Source organism: Cricetulus griseus, chromosome 3 (genome assembly GCF_003668045.3).
Source record: "Cricetulus griseus strain 17A/GY chromosome 3, alternate assembly CriGri-PICRH-1.0, whole genome shotgun sequence".
Classification (NCBI taxonomy): domain Eukaryota; kingdom Metazoa; phylum Chordata; class Mammalia; order Rodentia; family Cricetidae; genus Cricetulus; species Cricetulus griseus.
In genome coordinates, this window is record NC_048596.1 from 74,376,203 (window position 1) to 74,386,530 (window position 10,328).

General features: G+C 42.1%; 1 non-coding gene across 1 annotated transcript; it reads right to left on the minus strand.

Annotated features, from left to right (window-relative positions):
- Positions 1-955: 955 nt before the first annotated feature.
- On the minus strand, positions 956-1,061 carry LOC113834567. The gene has a single exon (XR_003483140.1). It is a non-coding gene; the product is annotated as a U6 spliceosomal RNA (small nuclear RNA).
- Between the last annotated feature and the right edge of the window lie 9,267 nt (positions 1,062-10,328).

Here is a 10,328-nt window from a genome sequence, read left to right on the forward strand (position 1 = left end):
ACTTAGGCTGTTGCCAAGACCATAGGTTACCCGCCACAAACTGATGGTTAGGCTCTTTGCTGAAGAAACACCTACACAACTCATTGAACATGGAGAAGTCAAGCTGGTGCCTATATAGAGCCTCACTCCTGCATGCTAGCGTCTTCTGTACAGGAAGGTACTCTACACACTACCAAAGGAGAAACACAAACACCAACCCAGCCACAAACACTTTCTTCTATAATTGTGTCCTGCCTGCAAGATATGCTAGTGCAGTGATGGCTGTGATCAAACACCATGACCAAAAGCCAGTTGGGGAGGAAAGGGTTTATTTAGCGTACATTTCCACACCACAGTTCACCATCAAAGGAAATCAGGACAGGAACTCAAGCAGGGCAGGAACCTGGAGGCTGCAGCTGATGCAGAAGCTGTGGAAAACTGCTACTTACTGGATTGCTCCTCATGGCTTGCTCAGCCTGCTTTCTTATAGAACCCAGGACCACCAGCCCAGGAATGGCTCCATCCATAATGGATTGGTCCCTCCCCCATCAATCGCTAATTAAGAAAAGCTCTTACAGCTGGATTTTTTTTTTTTTTTGAAAGCTCGCTGTACTTCAATCTGAGATACCCAAGGCTACATTGCACCTGACACTGCAATAAAAAAAAGAGAAATCCAATCAGTCATCAAGGGCTCCAGAGTGAACAGCATTTTCATAACTTCCATGTTTATCGTCTTTAATGTCCAGGTGTAATTTTATCAGATCATCGATTCAAAGAATGGTGATTGCAGCTTCTGTTGCAAACTTCAGGCTCTTCACTTTAACTATGGTTGGATCAAATACCCCTGCTTGCTTGTTGTCTCGTGGTTTTCCATTGATCAAATCCAGACCAATCCACTTCAGGTTTTTATGTTCTGGGTTAACATGAGCCTCATTGTGAAAAGCTCGTAACTTGGCAACCAGGTCAGTGGAGTCTTAAAAATATGGAACGCTTCACGAATTTTCGTGTCATCCTTGAGCTGGGGCCATGCTAATCTTCTCTGTATCGTTCCAATTTTTTTTAATATTTTATTTATTTATTATGTATACAACATTCTGCTTCCATGTATATCTGCACACCAGAAGAGGGCACCAGATCTCATTATAGATGGTTTTGAGCCACCATGTGGTTGCTGGGAATTGAACTCAGGACCTCTGGAAGAACAGTCAGTGCTCTTAACCTCTGAGCCATCTCTCCAGCCCCCTCATTCCAATTTTAGTATATGTACTGCCGAAGCTAGCACTACAACTGGATCTTTTTTTTTTTTTTTTTTTTTTTTTTTTTTCAAGACAGGGTTTCTCTGTGTAGCTTTGGAGCCTATCTGGCACTCGCTCTGGAGACCAGGCTGGCCTCGAACTCACAGAGATCCGCCTGCCTCTGTCTCCCGAGTGCTGGGATTAAAGGGGTGCACCACCAATGCCTGACTACAGCTGGATCTTATAGAGGCATTTTCTCAACTGAAGTCTCCTCCTCTCAGATAACTCTAGCTTGTGTCAAGTTAGCATAAGACTAGCCAACATAGTGGCACAAAACTTGGAGTAACCAACCAATGTCTGATTTGACTTAAGGCCCACTCCAGGAGAATGAACCCATATCTGACACTACTTGGGCGACCAAGAATCTGAGACTAGATAGCTCAGAGACCTAGGGTAAAACTGTTCTTCTTTTTTTTTTTTTTGGTTTTTCGAGACAGGGTTTCTCTGTGTAGCTTTGGAGCCTATCCTGGCACTCTCTCTGGAGACCAGGCTGGCCTCGAATTCACAGAGATCCTCCTGCCTCTGCCTCCCAAGTGCTCGGATTAAAGGCGTGTGCCACCAACGCCTGGTGGTAAAACTGTTCTTAAAAAAAAGAAGCATCAATAAAATGACTCCTAAAACAGTGATTCTCAACCTTCCTAATGCTGTGACTCTTTAACACAGTTCTTCATGTTGTGATGACTTCCGACCATGCGATTATTTCATTGCTACTTCAAAACTATAATTTTGCTACCGCTATGAATTGTAATGTAAATATCTGATATGCAAGATACCTGACCTTTGATCCCCCACAGAGTCACATCCTATTGATTAAAAACTGTTGCCTAATGACATTCTACTATACTCATATATCAGTGCCTTGCTCAGTCATCATCAGACAAGCTTCCTCCTGCAGCAGATGGGAACAAAAAGAGACCCACAGCCAGACATGATGCAGAGTGAGAGACCTTGGAACACTCAGCATTAAACGGGATGTCTCCATCAAATCCCTCCCCTCAGGACTCAGGGAACCCAGTGGAAGAGGATGCAGACTGTTCTTTGTGTATATATTATGGTTTCCAGTTTAGTGTTTTTATGCCACAAAGACATAAAATCCCGTAAAATTATGTTATTTCTGAGTGTGCAATCAAGTAGTTCTCTGCATCTGTATCTGTTTCTTGTGCCTTTTCCTGGGTTCTTTTCCTTCTGCTTGTGTTGTCCTATTCTGATATATTATTGTTTTATCTTATTTTATTATTAAAAACAAAACAAAGCAAATTGACTTTTGTGTATGTTCAGGGTTTCTATAGAATGGAGCAAAAGGATGACTCGACACAACATTCCAGTCAGCTTGAGGAGAACCTGATGGTAGCTATCCGACTTGGAAATGATTGTGTGGGTCTTGGAGCCATTGAATAGTTGAAAAGTGAAACACATAAGTTGATTTGGGAACCACGAGGCTTGTGTAGAATACTTAGCTATTATAGACTACTGACCTGGAAGGTACTCTGCTGTGGAGCAATCTTTGTGCACTGTAAATATGCATTACTCTCATTGGTTAATAACGAGCTGACTGGCCTATAGCTGGGCAGGAAGAGATTGGGCATGAGAGCCAGACTAGGAGGACGCTGGGAAGAAGAAGGGTGGAGTCTGAGGAATCGCCAGGAGATGCCATGAGATGCAAAGAAGCAGCATGGAAAGTACTTACATGAGGTAAACGATCCTCAGGGAAGCACATAGATTTCTATTAGTGGGTTAATTTAAGTTATAAGAGCTAGAAAAAAACGAGCCTAAGCTTTTGGTTGAGCATTTATAATTAATGATAAGTTTCTGTGTGGTTATTTGAAAACTGGCTAGTGGGACAGAAAAGTTCACCTACAATACTCCAATTGTCTTTGCCCTAGCAGATCATGTCTTTAGAGAGTGGGGAAGGCTCCAGAATCATGATGCACTGTTAGCACCTCAACTCCATCTAGTACATGGAAGCATCATGATGTCATCACAGGTCCATGTGGTGTGTAGTGGAGACTTCACTGGCCGAGGGTCCAGACATGTGTAGTACCTTCTTCATTTACAAATAATCATTTCTTGGGCCACTGAGATGGTTCAGTGGATAAAGATGCTGCCAAGCCTGAGGGACTGGATATGATCCCCAGGACTGACTCCCACATCTTGTCCTCTGACCTCCACACAGTCAATAAATAAATGTAATAAAAAACAGAACAAAGCAAAACCCCAACCATTTCTTCTACAAATACTAGCTTCTTTATGTCCAATGCTGGCTGCTCTACTGATGAACACTACAATAAGACATAGAAAGAAGTGATTAACAAATGGTGAAAGCAATGGAATCCATTGCCTCAAACACTCTACCACTGAGCTAGCCTCATCAGACCTATTGGGGGGAGAGAGTTGAGAGAGGGTCTTGCTATGTAGCCCAGATGGCCTTGAACTCTTGACCCTCCTGCTTTAGTCTCCCGTGTTGATGGAAGAGCAGGCTGGTGTGTGCCACCATGGCCACCATGGCCTGCAAGAAACTTTCCAAAAAGCGGAGTTTAGATTGGAAGCCAAAGGTTATAGCACAGGATACATGACAGAGGCTGGAAAATCAGCCCATGAAGGAATGGTAAATTAAAAGACTGATTTTAGGAATATTGAGCTCCTAGAAAGTAGCTCAATTGATAGAGTGCTTGCCAAGCACACATGAAGCTCCCGTTTTGATCCCTGGCACCACATAAGACAGGGTGTGATGGTGCATAATTGTTATCCTAGTACTTGGGAGGTGGAAGTAGAGGATCAGAAGTTTAAGGTCATCCTTAGCTACTTGGGCTCCTTAAGACTCTGCCTTAAACTAACTAACAACAAGAAAAAGAAACTATTAATGGCTAGCCTGGGTGACTCAGAGCATGTGCAAAACAGTTTTCCTTCAGTTTTGTGTATGCGTGTATGTGCATGTGTATGTGTGTTCCGATGTGTTTTGGTATGCGTGTGTATGAAACTAGATGGGCGTGTGTCGACAAGAGGACACACTCAGGCAGTTTCTTCAGAGATGCCATCCACCTCCTTTGAGATGGGAGATTGCTAAGAAGGCTAGGCTGGCTTATCCCTGAGCCCCAGGGATCCTCTTACCTTTGCTCCTCATTGCTAGGGTTATACGTATGTCCACCATGCTTGGCACTTTATTTTCTTTTTCCATTTTCAGGTTTCTTGTGTATATGGGCGTGTGCGTGGGGCAGGGGAGACGACACACCATTTGAAATCAAACCTGGGATAAATAGCTGAGGTACCTATTTAACATATCAAGGCAGAACTGGCCACCAGATTCTCCCAGCATCCTTTAGTTCCTACCTGTTTCAGGGTGTGACCGGCATACCTCACCCCCTACCCTGAACTCTCCAGCCCAGGGGCTGCATTACTCCTCCCCCAGTGGTTCTTCCTATATAATTCAGCCCATTTTGGCTATGCTGGCTTTTTTTTTTTTACCCTCTTTCCCTTTTGCCCTTTTCTGTTACACCTGGTTCCCGTCTCTCCCCTCTCCACCCCCCCCCCACTTTCCTCACATGTCTTTGCCCAGGGTCATGCCCATTCTGCACTCTCCCAAATGTCTGTCTCTGTCTCTGCTGTTCCTCATATGTACAACAAACTTTCCTCTTACTATACCACCATACCCAGGAACAATTATGTCCTTCTTTTTTCTTTTCTTTTCTTTTTCTTTCATCTGGTGCTGAAACCAGGGAGAGGAATAAATGAGTTCCTTTCCAAGGGACACAGCTGCTCTAAACCAAGCTGCTGATCTGATTCTCCTAAGTATGTATGGCTCATTTGTTTCTGCTGGCGTTTGCCACCTGCCATATTTAGCCTCATTTCAAATTCCAGAGTCTGCCTCTCCTCCTCTCTCCATCTCTCTGACTCCTGGAACCTATGTCACCCATGTGGTCATCTCTCTCCAAAGGATAAGTGTCACCCTGAACTACCTGCTTTGTCTATGATTTCTATAAAAGCCACCATGGTGTGCTAGGAAGCTCCTCTCACCCCTACTGGTCTCCAATCACAAGGACAAGGGACTCCTTTTCTCTATGACTTGGAACATTTCTCTCTGACAAGTTTTCCATTCTACTTAGGGACACCATGTATGGAAATTCTTGTCACAATGATACTTTATCCACCTCAGCTCAACTGGCTTTTCCTCACCTCCCCGGTTTTTACTGGGCATTTTTATCTGAGGATTGTCAAGAAGGTGGCTCCTCCTCAGCTGTATTGTTCAATTGATATTAATAATGTTAACCTATATAGAGTTTTGATAAATAAAATAGATACAAAGAAATGCTACCCAAGTAAGGGGTTATAAGTTTCCCTTAAGAACTGTCTTGGGCAGAGCGTTGGTGGCACACACCTTTAATCCCAGCACTCAGGAGGCAGAGGCAGGCAGATCTCTGTGAGTTCAAGACCAGACTGGTCAACAAGAGTTCCAGGACAGCCTCCAAAGCCACAGAGAAACCCTGTCTCGAGGAAAAAAAAAAAAACAAAAAACTGTCTTGGAAGCCGGGTGTTGGTGGCGCACGCCTTTAATCCCAGCACTTGGGAGGCAGACGCAGGTGGATTTCTGTGAGTTCCAGGCCAGCCTGATCTCCAGAGCCAGTGCCAGGATAGGCTCCAAAACACAGCTTAAGAAAACAGCTGCCAAAATAGTCTTGTACTATCAACTGCTATAAAACTTCATAGTAACTTTAGATCAGACCAGGTGCCTTGCTAATGGGTTTTAAGATAAACTGTTCCCAGAAAAATACAATCTTATTTATAAGGACATATAGTCAGTTGTCTGGTTTGTTGAGCCAAGGTAAAAAGTGTGAAGCAACTTAATTGCTATGCCAGGTCTAGCTGATAATTAAAGACAGTGACTACCTCTGCAAATTTCTAACCTCAGTTTTATGGTCTTTGTTCTGACACACCATGAGAAAAGATTCTTTAACTGGCCAGGGCCCCAAGAAAGAGTTACAAGTTTCCCTTTTTATGGAAAAGGGTTACATGCAGGACAGAAAAATACATTTTGAGATTTAAAATGCTATTAGTTTCACTGTACCTTGGAGAGAGCTGATTGAGCTAATACTTAAGAAATTTACAGGAACCCTGAGCCCAAGCTAAAGAACTTTATACTTTGCTCTTTGTAAACAGACAATCTCAAGTCTGAGAAAGCCTGGCTGTTACAGCCACTAGCCACAAAATGTTAGTTTAAAATGTTTTTACACTTAGAAGTATAGGATATAACACATAATTTCCTTATTTCTCTTAGACTCCTTAGTAGTTTAGTTTTATAAGGCTACATCTATAGACAAGATAACAAAAAGACTCCTCTTTTTGCAACTTTGGGTTACAGCCCACCTATTAGGGAGTTTCCTGAGAGAAAGTGCTCTTTCCTTTTTTTTTTTAATTTATTTACTTATTATGTGTACAGTGTTCTGTCTGTGTGTACCCCTGCAGGCCAGAAGAGGGCACCAGATATCACTATGGATGGTTGTGAGCCATCATGTGGTAGCTGGGAATTGAACTCAAGACCTCTGGAAGAGCAGCCAGTGCTCTTAACCGCTGAACCACCTCTCCAGCCCCCTTCTCTTTCCTTGCTTTGTAACAAAGCATCTAAGCTTTACAGCATGAAAGCTATTGGGACGACTCTGTCCCTTATCATTTACTAGGAAATGATATGTGACCTTTCAATGTAATGCTTAAGAGATTTTATGGTATAGATAGCTGTGGAGAACAAAGGAGCAGGGGGCAGAAAACTTGGGGAACATCACGAGAGAAACAGCATGAGAGAAGGATAACATCACATATGAGAGAATTAGAAGGAAAACATCAAGAGTAAAGATAGAGCTAGAATGAGAGAGAGAATAAAGCAAGCAGAGAATGTGATAGAGGAACAACGTGAGAGAATGTAACATGAGAGAATAAAGAAGGAATCCTTCAAAATGGGTATGGGAATGTATTTTCCCTAACCCCTCAGACAGCTTTGAGATGCTGTGAACTTTTTCTTCTAGCTCTGCCTGCAGCCCAGAAGCTGGTTCTTCTTGGGCTGTGATACTTAACAACTGCCATCGCACAAACAAATGATCCCCAAATCTCTTATCTAAGCATTCCCTGCTCTACACTTCCAAAAGTCTTTTATGGTGAAGGTTTTTCTATTTTCCACCCTTAAAATCCTTTATCTCTACAATTTCTCTACGCTCTCTCTGCTCTCAAAAGATCTCTTAAGACTATGTTGTAAACTCTATCTTGGGATTTGTAAATTATTTGGCTATGGCTAAAAAAAAAAAATCTGTTACAAAATTTGGCTTAAAAACATAATGAAACCCAGAAGCAGCATCAGAAGGAGGCCCGGGCCATTGGTGGGAAGCAGTGTGAGAGGTAGCCACGAGTCACAGGCCCAGGAGAGACTTCCGTGGCTTCCAGAAGCTATGGCAAGAACTTCCATTGGGAAAGAGCACTTTTGTCCCACTCAGCATCCACTGTCATTTATCATTTTGAGAACCTCAGCCCCACTGGAGCTGTGGTACCACCTCCAACAAGAGGAATGTCCCCTAGAGCTGCAGCCCCACCTGCATCTTAAGGAGCCACCTGAGCCTTGGGCCCACTTCCACCAGGAGGAGCTTTGCACCTGAAGGATTGGTCAATGGAGCCACAGCCCCTAACTATACCAATTGGAGAAAGAGAGACCCCCTGAAGCACAAGCTCCATGTATACCCATTGGAGAAAATGATGCGTAGACAACAAGAACACACTCAACAATATAAAGGGCAATAGGACACCAGTAGAAACTAGCGGTTCTACAACAGCAAGACCTGAACAAGCCATTGCAGATGAAGCAGAAGAAAATGAACTTAAAATTACATCATGAGGGTGATTGAGGCCCTTAAAGAGGAAATGAAAACTTCCCTTAAAGAAATAGAGGAAAAGCCGGGCATTGGTGGTGCACGCCTTTAATCCCAGCACTCAGGAGGCAGAGGCAGGCGAATCTCTGTGAGTTCGAGGCCAGCCTGGTCTCCAGAGCGAGTGCCAGGATAGGCTCCAAAGCTACACAGAGAAACCCTATCTCGGAAAAAAAGAAAGAAAGAAAGAAAGAAAGAAATAGAGGAAAAGACAAACAAAAAAATTGGAAGGAATTGACAAATCCCTTAAAGAAAATCAAGAAAAACAAACAAGTAAAGAAAACAGTTGAAGACTTGAAATCTGAAGTATAGGCAATAAAGAAAACACAAACCAAGGGAATTCTGGAAATGGAAAGTCCAGGTAAACAATCAGGAACCACAAATGCAAGCATAAACAACGGAATACAAGAGATGGAAGAGAGAATTTCAGGTGTTGAAGATATGATAGTGGGAATAGGTTCATCAAAGAAAATGTTAAATCCGACAAATCCTTAACACAAAACATGCAGAAAATCTGGGACACCATGAAAAGATCAGCCGGGAGTTGGTGGCGCACGCCTTTAATCCCAGCACTCGGGAGGCAGAGGCAGGTGGATCTCTGTGAGTTCGAGGCCAGCCTGGTCTCCAGAGCGAGTGCCAGGATAGGCTCCAAAGCTACATGGAGAAACCCTGTCTCGAAAAACAAAAAACAAACAAAAAAACAAAAAACAAAAAAAAAGAAAAGATCAAACTTAAGAATAATAGGGATACAAAAAAGGAGAAGTCCTACTCAAAGGCACAGAAATCAATAAAATAGAAACAAACAAACAAACAAAAAAACAATACAAAGAATCAATGAGACAGAGAGCTGGTTCTTTGAGAAATTCAACAAACTAGACGAACCTTTATCCAAACCAACCAAAAGACAGAGAAAGAATATCCAAATTAACAAAATCAGAAACGACAAGGGAGACATAACAGACATTGAGGAAATCCACAGAATCATCAAGCCATACCTCAAAAACCTGTACTCCACAAAACTGGAATACTTTAAGGAGATGGGCAATTTTCTAGATAAGTACCACATACCAAAATTAAATCAAGAACAGACAAACAACTTAAATACACCTGTAACCCCTAAAGAAATAGAAACAATTATCAATAGTCTCCCAACCAAAAAATGCCCAAGCCCAGATTGTATCAACACAGAATTCTACCAGATGTTCAAAGGAGAACTAATACCAATACTCCTCGAATTATTCCACACAATAGAAACAGAAGGAACATTGTCAAATTCTTTTTATGAGGCTACAGTTACCCTGATACCCAAACCACACAAGGACACAACTAAGAAAGAGAATTACAGACCAATTTCTTTCATGAATGTTGATGCAAAAAATACTCAATAAAATACTGGCAAACCAAATCCAAGAAAATATCTGAAAAATCATCTATCATGACCAAGTAAGATTCATCCCAGAGATGCAGGGATGGTTCAACATACGAAAATGCATCAATGCAATCCACCATATAAACCAACTTAAAGAAAAAAACAAAACAAAACACATGATCATCTCACTAGATGCTGAAAAATGCCCTCAACAAAATTCAACACCCCGGGGCTGGAGAGATGTCTCAGATGTTAAAAGCACTGACTGCTCTTCCAGAGGTCCTGAGTTCAATTCCCAGCAACCACATGATGGCTCACAACCCTCCGTTATGATGTCTGATGCCCTCTTCTGGTGTGCAGATATACACGGAAGCAGAATGTTGCATACATAAATAAATAAATAAATAAAATTTTTCAAAAAAATTCAACACCCCTTCTTGATACAGGTCTTAGAAATAATAAGGATACAAGGAACATACCCAAACATAGTAAAAATAAAGGCAATATACAGCAAGTCAACAGCCAACATCAAACTAAATGGAGAGAAACTCAATGCAATCCCATTGAAATCAGGAACAAGGAACGGTTATCCACTCTCTCCATATCTATTCAATATAGTACTCAAAGTTCTAGCTAGAGCAATAAGACAACAAAAGGAGATCAAGGGGATATAAATTGGAAAAAAAGTCAAGCTCTCAATATTTGCTGATGATTAGATAGTTTACATAAGTGACCCCAAAAATTCTACCAGGGAATTCCTACAACTGATAAACACCTGCAGTAATG